Source organism: Anthonomus grandis, chromosome 1, assembly GCF_022605725.1.
Source record: "Anthonomus grandis grandis chromosome 1, icAntGran1.3, whole genome shotgun sequence".
NCBI lineage: Eukaryota > Metazoa > Arthropoda > Insecta > Coleoptera > Curculionidae > Anthonomus > Anthonomus grandis.
Window position 1 is genome coordinate 3,657,810 of NC_065546.1, and position 18,135 is coordinate 3,675,944.

The 18,135-nt window shown below is 30.5% G+C and overlaps 1 long non-coding RNA gene across 1 annotated transcript in view; it reads left to right on the forward strand.

Moving 5' to 3' along the window:
* The window catches only part of LOC126735951 (uncharacterized), a 327,730-nt gene that overhangs the window by 132,049 nt on the left and 177,546 nt on the right, over positions 1-18,135 (forward strand). The gene's annotated exons all lie outside the window — the stretch shown is intronic.

The window sequence follows — 18,135 nt, forward strand, 5'->3', positions numbered from 1 at the left end:
TTGATTTTCAATATGAGAAACTTCCTGCTTGGTAAGCTCAGTAGTCTCTTTGACAAATTTTATTCTTATAGGCCTACAATACCTAGTTGAAGAAGTTCGTGGATTTTGCCAGATAACTACTTTATCATCACTGACTGGATCTCCTGATATTAACTAAATGGGCACCAGCGATGAAAGAAAAATACTTGCATCGGATACCGTAGGATCGGTAAATCTTTGCTTGTATTCAGTTAGACCTTGGCTTCCATCACAACCCCATTTTAAAATTAAACAAAGATTATCTAAATGGTTGCATGCTTGCAACACTTCTTTTAGGGATTTACTCAAATGAGTAATTGTGTGGTCAAGCAAATTCTGCAACGGAACTACAGCCAAACTTTCAGTAATAATTAAATCCGAAGAATAACACCGCTTTTTTGCTTGAGTTACTGCTTCATAATTTGGGTAGATATTAGCATTATGCTCTTTTGACGAGTTTCTAATTGTAAAGAGTGTTTTTTTAGAGGTTTGGATTTTAAGTTGTCAAAACTGTTTCTGGTGATTGTCAATTTGACAATTGGTGGTGTATTCGTGGTCAGTACAGTTTGTCATTTCACAATGAATAGACTTACTCCAGAACAACGCTTTTAAATGGTGCAAATATATTTTGAAAATCATAGTTCAATTCGCGAAACTTACCGTGCGCTGCGTCCATTTTACGGTCGACATAATCGGCCATCCGAGCAAGTTATTCGAAAAACCATGGATCATTTTCGTACCACGCATACTCTAGTTAGCATCCACAAAGACGCCATACAGTGCGCACAGAAGAAGTTATTGCTGCTGTGGAGCATAGTGTTGAAGAGGATCCGAATGAATTGATTCGCCATCGTGCACAACAACTGGGGCTGTGCCCATCCACTTTGTGGAAGATTTTGCGGCAAGATCTTGGCTTGCGAGCTTACAAGATCCAACTTGTGCAAGAACTGAAACCGCGTGACCATTATGCGCGCCGTACGTTTGGTGAATGGGCGGAAAACAGTATTCAGCTTGACCTATTTTTTCAATCCAAAATTTTGTTCAGTGATGAGGCTCATTTTTGGTTGAACGGCTTCGTCAATAAGCAAAATTGCCGAATTTGGAGTGGAGAAAATCCAGAAGCTTTTGTTGAGACGCCCTTACATCCATTAAAAGTCACAGTTTAGTGCGCTTTACGGTCAGGAGGAATCATTGGCCCATATTTTTTTAAAGATGATAACGACCAGAATGTTACAGTCAATGGAGAACGTTATAGAGCCATGATTGCCGACTTTTTTGTTCCTCAGTTGAACCGACTTGATGTGGCAGAGCTTTGGTTTTAACAAGATGGTGCAACATGCTACACAGCGCGTGACACTATCAATTTATTGCGAAAAACATTCCATGATCGCATAATTTCACACCCCTGGATTACTTTCTTTGGGGATATGTGAAGTCACATGTCTTCAAAGATAAACCACAGATGTTGGATCACTTGGAAGCAAACATTCGCCACGTTATTGCCGAGATACGGCCCCAGATGCTTGAAAAAGTGGTCGAAAATTGGCCTTCCCGATTACGCTACATTCGAACCAGCCGTGGCGCTCATATGCCCGAAATCATTTTTAAGCACTAATGGCATAACAATATCTTTTAAATAAAACCAATACCATGTCAATATTTTTTTTTTATAGTTTTATTTCACTTCAAATTTGTATACCTCTCAAAAAAACACCCTTTATTATACTGAAACTTAGTTAATTTTGCTTCAACCACAAGTAACTGGCAAATTTATTTAATTATTATATTATTAATTATTAATGCCTCGTCAGAAGAAAGCGGAATAAGTTTTATTTTAGAATAATAGGCTTTTTTATATTTTTTAGCACGAGCCGGTGTTGAAAAAACCACTTCTTTAATGACGTTTGAAACATTCAATTCTCCTTTTGCTCGATGTTGCATTTGAGCAGCAAAACTCAACTCTTGTACCGTAAAGGTGCTTCGTAAAGTTTCGGTCTTTCTTCTTTTTGAGCGGTCACTTGAGGCTGCAAAGTCAACGTTTTTTCTTCCACCAATACTAGGTGTCGCTGCTGTCGATATTTCTGCCTTGGAAGAAAAATTGATGCTTCCTGTTAGCCAGTTTTCATTCTGTTTCTCAAATCTGAACATAATATATCGGTGCGCATTTTCCCATTTTACTTTATAGACTTTGATAAAATTATCTATCGTGTCTACATCCTCTGCTGATAATGACTTGCATTCAATTGCCATTTTCACTTGCTGACGTAAAGAGTCATATCTCATCTTAATATCGCGCGAGGGACCACTTTGAATGAAGTCAACCAGTTGCCTCCTTGTTAAAGATTTAACTTTTTTTTGAGACCCTGCAACGAAAAAAATTGATAAGTAAAAAAATATTGTTTTTTTATTTATTTTATTTGTTTTTGTCATGTTTTATTGCTTTTGTAATGTTTTAAAATATAAAACACGCTTAATATTATATTTCTGCCCAGAAACTATAAAAACCAGGGAAACCGTCGCCCCGATAAAATATATCAAAGGTAACAAGATTGCTACACAAACTAATACCAATAAAGTCTCATTGAAATCGAGGCAAAGTTATGCGGTACCGACGCTATCTCAAATCAAAATCACGATCCGTCTTGTTTCGAACTCTCAATGAACCTGAAATAAATCCGTATCAAAGCAGATATGCCGCACTGAAATTGTTAAAAAGTGCAAAGCGAATGCGTCCGACCTGAAAAAAAAATCGATCGTTGATGGAAAAAGTTGTGATCGTTCGAGTAAAATGTTTAGCGGATGTACTTAAGATGAATCAAATATCAATTTTTTTTTTTAAATTTGAACAAGAAACGGAAATACGGTAATCGAGGATTTTTTGTAAAATTCTACTCACATAATATTGTATATGCAGGCTCCGAATAGATGCAATGAATGTTATTATACCAGATTATCATTAATCGTAAAAGAACTTGGAGACTTTGACCAAACTTGTAGTCTTTTGTAAGAAGTCTCTTAAAAAAAAATGGACGACTACTTTCAATTTTCTCCTAATATACTTATACGTATTATTGAAGAATAATTCTACAATCATCTTAACTTCACAGGATGGTCTTGGATATCAACAGACTACAATAAGACTAGTTAGAATCAAAATTTAAGATTAAGTTATCAGTTAACTATAGAAATAAATCATTAATATTTTATCTCTTTTAACTGCTAGAAGTCTGGATCATTACTCAATTTTTTTCCACTAAGAAACTTATTGGATCCAGTTACGTGTTTCTGATATTGCACTCATGAAGACTTAAAAGTCAAAAGAGACATAATAATTAAGAAAAATTGCCTGTATTGAATTTTATACAAATATCATGTACTTTTAATAATGTCCAAGATATTATAAAACTAAATTCTCGAAAAAAGAATTCCTTCCAAGGGTGTCTTCTTGAATGTTTTTCCCATGACTCAATTGCCTTTACTCTGACAATTTATTTATATGAAAACTAATAATAATTAAATTTCCTTTCCTCCGGGCATTAAATTCTCATAAGAAGAATTTCTTTCAGGAATATCGTCATAAATGTTTTGCTCCATAACTCAATAGTCTTTGCTCCTACAACTATTTATCTAATATGAGAATTAGAAAGAATAAAATTTCCTTTATATAGTTTCCATATAATTTAAATGCTATCCAAGATATCCAGGGATTAAACTGGTACAAAACTAATTCCCTCTAGGGGTGTCAACCCAAAACTTACCGGTCATTATTTTAACTATTGTTATTCTCATTAGTGTAACTATGGCAGCTTTACAGTCTCGAGACACAACTAATAATTCAACTTTTTAGTGCAGCTTTCAAAATTGTACGTACAGCTGAAGTTGACGAAAATATCTTAGATGCTGTCTTTGAAAATTCTATAGTTGAGGTTTGGACTGTAGCTCAAGACTTTAAAGTTTCCAAATAAAACAATAAATAAAAAAAACAAATAATAATACTTTAGTCTATATAATATATACTATAAATTCAAACTAAATATTGAGCTTATTATAGAATAGTATAGTATCCAAGTTAAACAAGTTGCGCTACTTATCGGTTAATGTTTTAATTCCAATTTTTTCTCGAATCTAAGCGGCTTACACATAGATATTTTTGTGCTCAATATTTACATTTTATTCTCAATATTTAAGAGGCTTTGGTATAACAATTTTATAAATATAATACACGCCTAAAAAATCTTTCCGGTCCAATATTCATACTTTTAGCTGTAAAGGACCGGATTTAAAATCTTCGTCGTTTAATTCATATATTTATTTCGATTCGATTTCATTACAAATGGATACATTATGAATTTAAACTAAAAATCTTTAAAATCTTAAACTAAAAAAAAGTAAATTTTTCTTAAGGTATAAATACAGGGTGTCCGAGGCAAAATAGTCCACCCTGCAAATCCTAATAAATAAATTATTTAGCCAAACTCGTCAAATTTAATATTCAGAGAGACATTTATTGAAAGAAATGGCGTTTCTCTGACGTCAACTTCTCACCCCCAGAGCTTCCACGTCAATTTTTTTTAATAGGAATAGGGGTCAAATGATACCTTGAATTAACGGTAATTTTATTCTTTACTCCTTTTTATTTTATTAAGTCGTTCTCAAGAAATATGAATATAAGTGGCTGACATTTTTCAAAAGTTTATTTCCTCCCATTTTATGGCCTGCATATTTTTTTACCAACCAGGTATTATCTCTAATCAAGAAAAAAAGTACATTGTGAAAATTGAAATTATTTTGACGAAAACGACAAATTTGCAGCAAATACCTGCATATTTCGACATTTTTGTTGATTTAGTTATTTTCATTTTGATATTGTCGTTTTTTTGAAGTGAGCAATAACAACAGTAGCACAAAGTATTTATTTAATCTGGTCCTAGTCATCTTGATAGTATTGATAAGTACTGTTAATACGCTGCATGAAAGAATTAAGCTAGTGGGTTTTTATTATCAACAAAATAAGTCTGTTAGAGCAGTAGCACCTACTTTTAATGATAATCATAAAAGGATAAATCATCCTTATATAATGTGATGATGTTAATTAAGAAATAGGATCAGTTTAAAAGAGAAAAAATGAAGTTCGCATCTAGTGAGAAATGAAGTTGTAGAAATTGCAGTGTTGGGTCATGTTGGGATGGAACCTAATACATCTTTTTTTCTAAATAATTTATTTTTTAAGATTTTATTATTAATGATTATATTTATATAAGTATTAAAAGAAACGTATTAAATTAGGATCGAACATAAAATAGAATTTAAAATTCGATGTGAAAAATCTTTTATAATTATATATTATACAGTCGCCGGCACAAAATTCCGCCACCCTGAAATATTGGCCAAGTTTGATGTTTTATAAATGTTTTTATTTTTTATCAGATTCTCACGATTTTGACATCAGTTTTTAGATACATTTGTTGTGATTTTTTAAAATCATTTTGTAAAGTAGTATTTTTCGATTAGGCTATATTATACAGGAGTAAAACAAACTGTTGTTTTTTCTCCTAATTTCAAAAGAACCTGTAGGAAAATTAAGGTGGATAATTCTGTTTACATACTATTTACAAGGAATCTTTGATGTACTCTAAACATTTCAATTTTTGATTCATTCCATTATCTCATTTCTGCTGCGAGCTGCAATTTTTTTATTAAAACGCTGATTTGAAGCGTATTTTTATTAGGAGAAACAAATACTAGGTATATCATAAAGTTAATTAAAAAAAACAAATTTAATAACGTGTATTTCCCCCTCTCGCAGCAATAACAGTTTGCAGTCTTCGCGGCATCGAATTAATAAGGTTCCTTATTCTTTTCCAAAAATCTCATCCATTTTTCTCTAAGAGACCAACATACAAAATTGACGAAAAACAAAGAAAAACACAAAGTCACGGTCTCACAACATGTAATTAAACGGCCTACACGTGTTTCGCTCTAGTTAGAGCATCATCAGGGCTTTAGAAGCCATCCACACACTTCACAGTATAGCCTCATATTCTTCACAGAATAGCCTCATATTCTTCGATCAGCGCTAGTCGTAAGTCTTGCAAGGTTTGTGGTTGTACAGGACGACGACGAACGGCCCTTTTAAGTTGATTCCAAAGATGTTCTATTGGGTTGAGATCCGGGCTACATGCGGGCCATTCCAATCTTGGGAGTCCAACAGACATTCCAGATATTCGCTTACTACATGTGCAACGTGAGGTCTAGCATTATCATGCATTAATGTAAATTGGTTCCCAATGAATGGAGCAAATGGGACAACAACTTCTTGAAGGATTTCGTCAATGTAACGGTGGGCCGTTAGGGCTTCTTTTCCAATAAATACAAGATTGGTGCGTGCTTCGGTAGAAATACCCGCCCAAATCATGACTGAACCGCCACGATATGAGATTTGTTCTGAAATGGTGCAGTCGGCATATCTTTCATTTCTACGTATGTATACCCGCTCACGACCATCCGGCGTCCTTAAACAAACCCTGGATTCATCTGTGAATAGTACGTTTGCCCATTGTTCTAGAGTCCACTCAAAATGCGATCTTGCAAACCTCAGTCGGTGTTGTCGATGCCGAGGAAGTAATTGCGGACATTTTGCTGGCCTTCGTGAATAAAGTCCAGCTTTTGCTAATCTTCTACGTATCGTTCTTTCACTTACACTTACTCCATGAAGTATTCGCAAGTCATTTTTTAGACACACAGCAGTAGATCTTCGATCTCTTAAAGAACTAATGGTGACAAAGTGATCATCAGCTGCAGTGGTCATTCTCCTTCTGCCAGATCCTTGTCGTCTAGTAAAAATTCCCGTCTGTAAATACCTATTTCAGGCATCTTGAACTGTAGACCGCGGAAATCTCAGAGTACGGGCGACATAACTTTTACTACGGCCATCGCAACAATTCTACCCACGTCTGCTGGAGTTAATACCATAATGATACACAACAAATTATAATAGTGACACTGTCAAACTTTATGTCACATTAATTGCGTCCTTAGCCAACGTCGATAATTTTTAACCGAAAACTTGACTTTAATTATCTAAAAATAGGCTTCATATCAGCGTTTTAATAAAAAATTTGCAGCTCGCAGCAGAAATGAGATAATGGAATGAATCAAAAATCGAAATGTTTAGAATACATCAAAGATTCCTTGTAAACAGTATGTAAACAGAATTATCCACCTTAATTTTTCTACAGGGTGTTTTGAAATTACGAGAAAAAACAACAGTTTGTTTTACTTCTGTATAATATAGCCTAATCATAAATAGATAAAATGTATCTAAAAGCTGATGGCAAAATCGTGAGAATCTGATAAAAAATAAAAAATTTATAAAACATCAAACTTGGCCAATATTTCAGGGTAGCGGAATTTTGTGCCGGCAAGTATATTTTTAATTTAATTTAATTTTATTTTATTTTATTTACCTTGATAACGGTAGTTGAAAAATAAATACGTTTTTTTCATTCTCTTCAATTTCAATAATCATAATAAAATTAGGTGAAATTCAGCTCCTGGGTATATAAAAAAATCTGTTATACCTCAAGTAAATTATTCTATTTAAGATTTATTGAACTTACATTAAATTAAATATAAGGAAAGGACTCGTTAAAGATTTAAGTTCAGATTTCTTTTAAATACGTGAATAAGTCTATTTTCATATTGTTTTCAATATTTGAGCATATCGTCGCCTTAAAGTGTAAACGTGCTAAGTCCATTTTTGGCTAAAATGCTTTTTCTCGAAAAACCGGCAGCACTATATATTCTACGTTTAGTTGACCTGCCAACTACAAATGTGTAATAATAATCCTTATTTTATATGATGAGAATAACAGCTAACTCCCGCCGACTCAAATCCACTTTGTAAACACAGCTAAATCCACACAGCCATTTGTGCATTTTCAATGGTGATCTTGTGAGAACGTGTCGCAATTGAGTTTAATGTGCATTATTTTAAGTTACCTCTAGTATTTTGGATGTTTGGAATATTTTTCTTATTTAATGACACAAGAGATAAGTTGTTAAAACATTGTTATCCAAATTGCATGCAGTAATTATTTTTTATTCAGCGGTAATTATCGTTTATTGTTTTAGTAAGACTTGGCAGTATTTCTTAAATGTTGTTTTAAATATCATGAGGAGAAAACAGTTTTTCTACTTGACAAAAAACTTACAAAATTAAATAATTTTATTAATTAATTTTCTTACAATTAGATAAATTAAATAAAACATAATATTTTAGTACAGCAATAAGTTACTGTTATGGTATTTACTTTTATAGAAAAGCGTGTTAACCACAATAAGCAATAAATTGTTTGCCAAAAAATTTATATTTATGTAAACCCTTTTTAAATTATAATAGATGATGAATGAAAGTTTTTTTTTAAATTTAAGATGTCACGTGCCAAACGAATCCTTGATATGGCCATCGGCCAAACAGCAAATGAAACCGAAGACTCAGAGCTGGGAGAAGACTCTGAGCATAATAATGGGAGTATTCTTTTGGGGAAAGTAGTGGTGTAAACTCAATTCCCCTGTCGTTGGAGTTACCAATGGATATATTAGACTCTCCCATAAAAGAAAATCAACCCTTTAAAAACTTCCAAATAGCCGAAAATGTGCAAAAATTAGATAATTGTGAAGAAGTTATTGTACTGAATGAAATTCCTTTACTGGACAATTTAAATGAAGCTCCTTGTGCTTTTACATCAAGAATCAATCATATTAAAAAACAATCCAATATAGAATCTACAATTTCTGATATTTCCGATGACGAAGCTAGCAGGTTGGTACCATATTCAGATTCCGACTTAGGCTCATCTTATAGTTACCCGACAAAAAGTAAAAGACGTAAAAAGCGCTTTTAAGTACAAGAATCAACGTGGTTTGCTGAAAAAAATAGAAAGTTAAGAGAAAGGGGTCAAAAACCTTGTACAATGAAGGAAAGGTGCAAATGTAAACAAAACCCTAAAGAAATGTTAAAATGCTCTGCAGTAAATGAAGGACAAAGGCAACTTATTTTTAACAACTTTTGGAAAATGGCTTGGGCGGAAAAAAAAAGTTTATGTAAACACTCTTGTCTTTTCTATACCATTTAAAAAACACAGAAACCGACAAAAAAAAGTGAAAGTAAAAGGGGACAAACCCTTCAATATTTTGTAAGAGTAGGAGAAGAAAACCTTAGAGTTTGTAGGACAATGTTCATTACCACTTTAGGAATAGGTCGCTGGACGATACTCCATTGGAAACGGTCTTTTCATTCCCGTTCGCCTAATGTTCAAAGAGAAACGTCAATGGAAGGTCAAAAAAAGCCATTCGAATTGCGTCGTGAATGTTTACTGCAATTTTTCAAATTATTGCCAGTCATGGAGTCTCATTACTGCAGATTAACATCAGAAAAAAATATAAATACCTTTTAGCTGAGTGGTAATCTAAACAAAGTCTTTATGATTTTTACATCAATAATTGGTGCGAATCAAAAAATGTGAAGCCGCTTTGTATAGCAACATTTTCCAAGGCTTTTGAAGAAAAAAATTATGCCATTTTTCACCCGAAAAAAGATCAATGTGAAAAATGCGTTAGTTACAAGGTTGACAACATCTCGGAAGATGAATACAAGAGTCACATACAAAAAAAAAATGCGGCAAGGTAGGAAAAGAAAAAGGATAAAAATACACAAAATTATTATGTATTTACGGTGGATTTGCAAGCTGTGCTAATGTGTCCCGTATCTAAAGTGTCTACTTTATATTATAAAACAAAACTTCAAGTGCACAATCTTTCTTTTATAATTTAATGAATTCAGACTCTTATTGCTTTCTATGGAATGAATCTGAAGGTGAACTTAAAGCTGAAGAATTTGCAAGCATATGGTTATTTTTTTTAGAAAAAAAAATATTGCCAAATATTACACCTTCAGAAGATCCTAATGAAAAAGTCACCCTTATTATATATTCTGATGGATGTGAGTACCAAAATTGCAACTGCACCATGTCGAATGTTTTACTTAACATTGCTATTGCCCAATACCTGCGCCGTATGATGTAAACTATCTTACTTACGACTTTTTTAAAAGTCTTAATTGTGTGCAATTTTATAAAAAAAATCAGACCTGGTAATGTTAAAGGAGACCTGAAAGTTACTGATATTCGTGCTCTGAGATACATGCCGGAAGGAGATATTTTCTATAAAATTCATTTTTCGGACTCGTGGGAAATTCTTCCACAAAGGAAAAGCCGAATATCTAGAACATATTTATGGAAAGATTTAAGTCCGCTTTCCTTAAAATAGCTTCCCGAAAATATGAAGATCTACAGGCTATAAAAAAAACTTTGCTCTGGGACTACCACACATTTTATGATGACTTGCCCCATAAAACAAAGTAATTTAGGAAAAAAAATATGTAAAGAATATAATATAATTTTTCACTTATTTTTTACTTTGTTACTTCAAATAATTTTAGTATTTTTTTGTAATAAAATATTAAACGATTACTAGTATTTTGGTTTTATTTAATATTAAGGTATTAATTATTATTATGGGGATAACCTGCCAAGTCCAGCCAAAATTTGAGTTCACAAAATGCAAACCTGCCTATTTTTATTTATTGACTTAAAACAGTTTGTTATACACAGTTTTATATTGTTTCTATTAGATTATCATTTATTTAATAAAAACCAATAAAACAAGGCAAGCATACAATAATTTAGGTAAAATATAGTTGATTTAGGCAGTTTTTTGACTTTTCTGTAAAATAGGTAAAATGTGACTTGGCAGGTTTACACTTTATGGCGATGATATGAGGTAGTATCTTCTAAATTGATTGTTACTACAAGTGACGTAATACCCAACAAAATAAGCAATCCATTATGAATTCGTCACAACAATACATATTTAACAAAACTCTTTTCTTTACATGTAGATGCCTACCCTATCTTTACCATTAAAATTTTATGTACATAAATATTCTTATGCAATTTACATTACGTTTGAAATAGATCAGGTTTTACGATGGTAATCGCACCTTTTATTTTAACCGGCATTAAATGATATTTTTATTAATTAGTTGTTATGCTTTTATGAGTATCTGGCGTTTTATACAGTGATTAATACGAAAGCTATTCACATTATTTATTTACAAAAATTATATCCATCCGGTAAATCAAATTTAGCTAAAAAAAACCCAAAACCTAATGGGAAATTAAATATTTGCTTCTATTCTCATTCTTGCTTTTGTCAATCAAACTATAGTTAATAAAAATAGAATAGAATTAGTTATGTAAATAGGTTCAATCGTATTTAAAAATTTTTGGGAGAGAAATTAGGGGAATTTTGGAGTTAAAGTTTTCAGGGCTGTCTCAAATAAGAAATTTAGAATAAATATTCTTGCATAAACAATCTACACGCACTTTATTATTCTTTACAAAATCAAATATTAGATTCAGATTCTTAGGGGACCCCAATGAGCAGAGATAATGAAATGATAAATGGATTCTAAGAATGAATAATTCAGGATTTGCGTAGCATTAAAACCTTTATCGTCATGATGTATCAAATCAAATTTATTCCACACAAATCTTGCTGACTTATTACATATTAAAGCAAAATTATTTTATAAAATTCTAGAGTAAATAAATTTAAATATTAAATTTAATCTAATTCATAGGTTAGAATTAACTTGGATTAATAATTAATCAATTATAGACGTGGTTAGCTTTAGAAATCTTATAGGAATACATAAGTTTTTTGACGTGGTAACGTAGTTTGCAGTTCCACTAGGATGTCATTTATTGAAATATTTTAATAATAAAAGATTTAAAATTTATTAGCTGAAAGACGAAGATATAATCAAATATTCCTTTCTATATTAACCATTTAATTCACGAGCAAGACTGTTGACAAAGACGCCTCCCAGATTGTTCGGTTGTTATCTTTTTTATCGGTTTCGCGTTCTTCTTAACGCACGGAGCGTCGATTAGTTTCGGTCGGGTGGTTCTTCTCCAGCTATATTACCATGACAACCAACGGTGCAAGCAGGTTATGCAGTCATTTTTTTTCTATGAAGCTGTCGCAATAGTTGTTCTTAGTTCATACTATGTTGTTGATGGTTTTGTAATAATGAGCAATAATGAGTCAAGGATTTTATTTTCTATATTAGCATTCAACAGGGCGTAGTTTTATTCTCTATATATATCAATAGATTATTTGATTTGTTTGATAGCAGTTTTAGAGTTTCATATTATGTTTATCTTACAGTTTATCATGGCTTACTGAACCTGCAAAAATATATTAAAATAATACTAAATATCTAAAATTGATGAAAACAAAGAAAGTTACTTATTTTAATGGGTATTACGTCGCTTATAGCAAAAATCAATTTGGTCAAACATCAACTATCTCATACGTTCAAAAAATTGAAAAGAAGAAGACAATAGACTTATTCACGTATTTAAAAGAAATATGAACTCAAATCTGTAATGATACCGTTCAATGTACTTAATTTAATTTAAGTTTAATAAGTTTTAAATACAATAATTCACTTGAGGTATAATAGATTTTTTATATACCTAGGATCTGAGGTTTAATTTATTAATCTCTAAGCTCGTTTCTTCTTTTCAATATCCTACCTAACTTTATTATGAATATTAAGACCCCGGTAAAGTTAAAGGGACGTCTAAAAATTGATTTTTTTTTGAAAATTATTACATAGAATGTTGAGTTTGAACATTTTATTGATAAAAAAGTGAGGATAAAGTAAAAAAATGCAAAATTTTAAAAATTATAAAGGATTTTCTACTTACGTATAATTCACAATTACACCCGGCTTAACTACACTCTATTTGCGACTAGGCATCACGTTGACCATTATATATGCTATTCATTTAAATTTAAGGCCTTAAGTAACAAAATTCTGTAACTTTTAACTTTAAGGATTTACATGACTTCTTTAGGTCATAAACACAAATTTCCACACGCGAATCAGGAATATCAAATATGTAAATACGGATTTATTCATAAATAAAAAAGAATGTCAAATGTCACCTACGTCAACTAATATTATTTATTGGGAGTAGCTTCTGTACTAGTACGATTATCGTAATTTTCTGTCCTGTTTCATTATAGGTAAGTATTTGTTTATTTATATAATCATAAAATATGCACACGGGGCTACCGCCCCGGTGGTTCACGGTAGCCCCGTGTGCGCATACAAGGCAAACGCACATGGGACTGTGTGGTTGGCGCACATGTGGAGTTGGGATTGGAACCTTGGGTTGGCGCTACATAGTGGGTTAGGTAGTCGTTTGAGCCCTACTTAGAGAATAGGATAATAGTTAGAAAATGGGAATATATATATATATATATACAGTATATAATTCCTATGTCTTATTCCTATTCCTAATCCCTATAATGAATTTAAAGATATTTACTGTTTTGACTATAAGTTAATGTATATTAAACCTCATTGTTATTATTTACCTATTAATAATTAAATATCTTAAATTATGGTTTCTTTTTTTTTAATTTAAACTTATTATATATTAAATTATACAAAATATCAAATAATTTAAATAAATAATAGCTATTTTTTAAGACCTGTTCATGTAATGTAAAATCTAACTAATTATGCCTTTATTATCTAAAATTGAGTTCACAACCAACCCATCTAACTAAAAAGTGTTCCAAGATAAAACCAAAAAATACTACTGGGGACATACTGAAGCCACTGCTATTTGTGTCAATAAGGTTGTTGTTTTATTTTTCTTGTGTGTAAATTACAAAATATGTAATTTACAATAATAGCCTCCAAAAAGTTCCAAAATTGCCCCAATATATATATTTTTTAAATATAGCAAAATTAAGAGCTAAAAAACATTGTGCAAGCCGGAAATAATTACGTATTTAACGTATGTAGAAAAATCTTCATGATTTCCAAAGTTTTTGTATTTTTTTCCAATCATCCTCACTTTTTTATCAATGTTTTGACCAGAATTTAAAATCTCGTCCCTTTAACTTTACCGGACCCGTTTAAAAAAACCTGATTTTTTTAACGTTTAACACTTTGTAGCTCACTTACAATACCTGCTGTACTAAGAAAGGTTTATTTAAATCGATTAATTTTTAACTGCACTTTATCTCGACTTCATCTTTGATTCACTCTGACAATTTATTTTAATTTATATCAACTTTAACATTTGTATCATCATTAGATGCGTTTTTCTCAAAAACTGGTGCTTTTATGTAGAAAGTGTACTTTCTTAAAGTAAAAAAGTTGTAAAAAATTTTTTTTCGCCTGAATCTAAAATACGAGAGTTATCGAAAAATATTAAGAAAAATGTGATATACTTTTTCAAGTGCAACACTCTGTATATCGGTTATTATCAAGTTTTAAACTAAGACAAGTAAGGTCAAATCGATCTTTTTTTGACTCCCTGTATAATCTCACATAAACATTTACCAACAAAAGTTAACATCCCAGTTTAACGTGCTGTCTCTAAGCCTTCCTAATGTATAATTTATTAAATCTATAAGTTATCTTAAGAGGTGGCACATTTTTATCATTTATCATAATTTTACCAATTTTATCATTTATCATAGGTACAATTTTATCATTTCACATCATAAAAGGTAATTGGATTCATGTGTCTCTGTGTTCTCAGCTGAAATAAACCTTTTAAACCTTCAATAGGAGTTTTTTTACATTATTAAAAAACAAACTAGATTCAAATCAATTTACTGAATTTTTATTAAAATTTTGAAAGTTAGGACCAAGAAAGTAAAATTTTATTATCTTAACATAACTGTTAAAAAAAAAAAAAAAAAAAAAAAGCTTGTTGACAGCTTGTTGAACCGTGGCGCTGCCATAATTACCAAAAGTTTTAATTTTACAGTTGTACTAAGGTGCCAAGATCTGGGCTATCACTCTCTATAAGAAGACTTTCTGAAATAAAAGACTTTTGCATCAACTTCGTTTAATAAACACAGAGTACTAATATCTATACAATATAAATGGCTTGTTACGTAGACAGCGTATTAAACCACTTACTATTGCCAGAAAATCATCCTAATTTTGAACACACTGTATAAAAGTACTTCCAGTAGTATTCAACATGAGTATGTAGCCTTTTGTAATAGTATAGGCGCCAACAGAGAAATACTCAACCACTTTTAACGTAGCGCAAAGCAAAAGGGAAAACCGGTAATCGGGATGCATAAAACACAATGAGTTACAATAATTGAATTAGTTATCATTATCAACAAAAGACGCATTAGAATATTACAATACAATGGAGATCGGGCATTAATAGGAATTACCATATCTCCTATAGAGAACAATATTCAGGTCTCTGATACCGGCAGTACCAATTACAGTGTAATGGGTGGTTATTGGAGGAATATCTATAGTACGTTTACTCCTAATTAGGACTTTACAATCGGATTATCATCTACTTGGTAATTAATGTGCAAATGGTAGTGCATTCGTGCATTTAATTATTTTAGTCATGAATTATTTACAAATTTGGTTTATTGAGAGTTATACATAACTAGATGCTTAAGAAATAGATTTCTTGCGTAATAAAGGTTACAGTATATAAACTAATATGCTTTTTGTACTGTATAAATAAATATTCGTCGTTTTTGAATTTTTTCTTAGTAATATCATTATGAAGTTTCTCATAAACTAGAAACAGCTATACCATGTAAGCAGTTGCTTCTTTTATGGAAATTTTAGGTCATGGGTTTAATGACCCTGTGAAGAAAATAATGCTAAAATAAAATAAGAAAATAATGAAAATAAATAATAATAATAATACGGTAAACCTAAAAAATATACTATAACTTTTCTAGAGCCTTAGAAGACCAAACATCAGCAGCTTTGAGCATAAAACCACAGAACAACTAAGTCATTTTCACGATAAATGCACGCCAGTGAGATTTGAAAATTATAAGAGCCGACTTGCCTCTAAACTCAACAACCCTGGTGAAGATGGGTATTACGTCACTGATAGCAAATATTAATTTAGAAATTACTATCTCGTACGCTTAAAAAAATAAAAAGAAGAAGAAATTAGCCTTATTTACGTATTTAAAAGAAATATGAACATGATATCTGTAATCATACCGTTCGATATACTTAATTTAATTTGAGTTCAACAAGTTTTAAATACAATAATTTACTTGAGGCATAATAGATTTTTTATATACCTAGGAGCTGAGGTTTAATCTATTATTCTCTGAACTTGTTTCTTTTTTTCAATATCCTACATAAATTTGTTATGATTATTAAAATTAAACAACGATAAAAATAATGAGAAGACCTACTTTTTAAAAAATACCCAATTTAAACCAACGCAACGTTTTGGTAGTTATATCTACTATCGTTAAGGTAATTAAAGTAAAATTAAACTAAATTAAAAATATAAACATAATATACTTATCTTATAAATTTTCAGCTATATAATATCATCAAAACTTCTTCCTAATTTGAAAATACTTTAAATACTTTTTTTATATGATTTTACGGTTTATTAATAGTTTGACAAAATATTTTGAAAGTTATATAACTATTAAATTTAATTTATTTAAAAAAATATATAAAAAAATTGAATAAATTAAATTTACAAATATTTAAATTTTTAAATATTTCTGAAAAATTGCTTTAACGAGTTTGATACTCCACGTTTAACATTGAATTTACCAATTCTTACGATAAATCTTATTATGCCATTTATTCCAGGTTTTTCTTATAAGATAAAAAGAATTGCTAAAAAATTTAATAAAAGAACTATTTTAAAATCGCAAAAGACATTACGATACTTATTAACAGAAAACTAAACCTTTCAATAAAAATGAATTTATTAAAAATGTAATCTATAAAATTCCTTGTACTTGTGGTAAATTTTACATAGAATATAAATGCAATCGAAGATAAATGCTTAGTTCGGTTGATTTTAATAATACATGAATTCCTTTGCTAAAAAGAGAGGTAGAACAGGGTATTCAATGATTTAAAATATTTGATATTCATATATTTTCACTATCATTAATTTACATTAAGATCACACCCCTTTAATTTTAAAGAAGTAACCTTTGAATTTTTTATTATCTTTTAAAATAGTTTGTCAAAGTATTAATAAACCGCGAAATCATATAAAAAATAATTTAAAATATTTTCGAATTAGGAAGAAGTTTTAATGGCATTATATAGCTAAAGATTTGCAAGATAAGTATATTTTGTTTAGAAATTTTAATTTTTAGACGTCCCTTTAACTTTGCCGGAGCCTTTTAAACTTTTATCAAATTTTACGAATATTGTAAATTATAACCTTGAATTAAGAATGTTAAATTTTGTAGATTAAAACATTTTACTATTTTGTACTGTAATCTTACAATTTTGTTTTTTTATTTAAGAGATTATAGTTTTGGAAAAATTTGATCATATTGATCTTTACGTGATGCATCCATCATTGAGAAAATTGAATTACAATTTATAGCCCATGTCAGAATTTTTTTCTAAAGGAAAACCTCCAAAAGTATCTAAAAATGCTACGCCGAATGTTCTATTAGAAACGAAGAATATTTCCCATATGGCGATTAATAAAATTTCCAAGAATTGGAATTTATGCGTACGATCGGTGGCAAAAATACGCCGTGTAAATAATAATAGTAATAATAATAATAATAACATTTATTAATTCCCAATACAATTAACAATTCAATATTTATATTGCTGTAAAAGAAATAACAATAATATAAGTAATATAACTATGCGGGCTTAAATGGCCTTATTTTCAGCATCCTAAATTGGTTATCTAATTTTTTTTTAATTACATATATAAGAATCCATTTACAAAATAAAGAGGGAAAAACAGAGTGAGATCGAAAAAAAAGAAGACGTAAGAGAAAAAGAAGAGATGACACTATAAATGCAGCGCTACGTCACATATTGTATAACTAAATAGGTTACATGTTAAACAAAGATTTTTTTCCAACTTGAGTTTTCAAATGAACGGACTGACGGTGTTTTTAATTATACTTATTTATCAGCTTGGCAGCATTGTAGGAAAAAGATGATTTAAA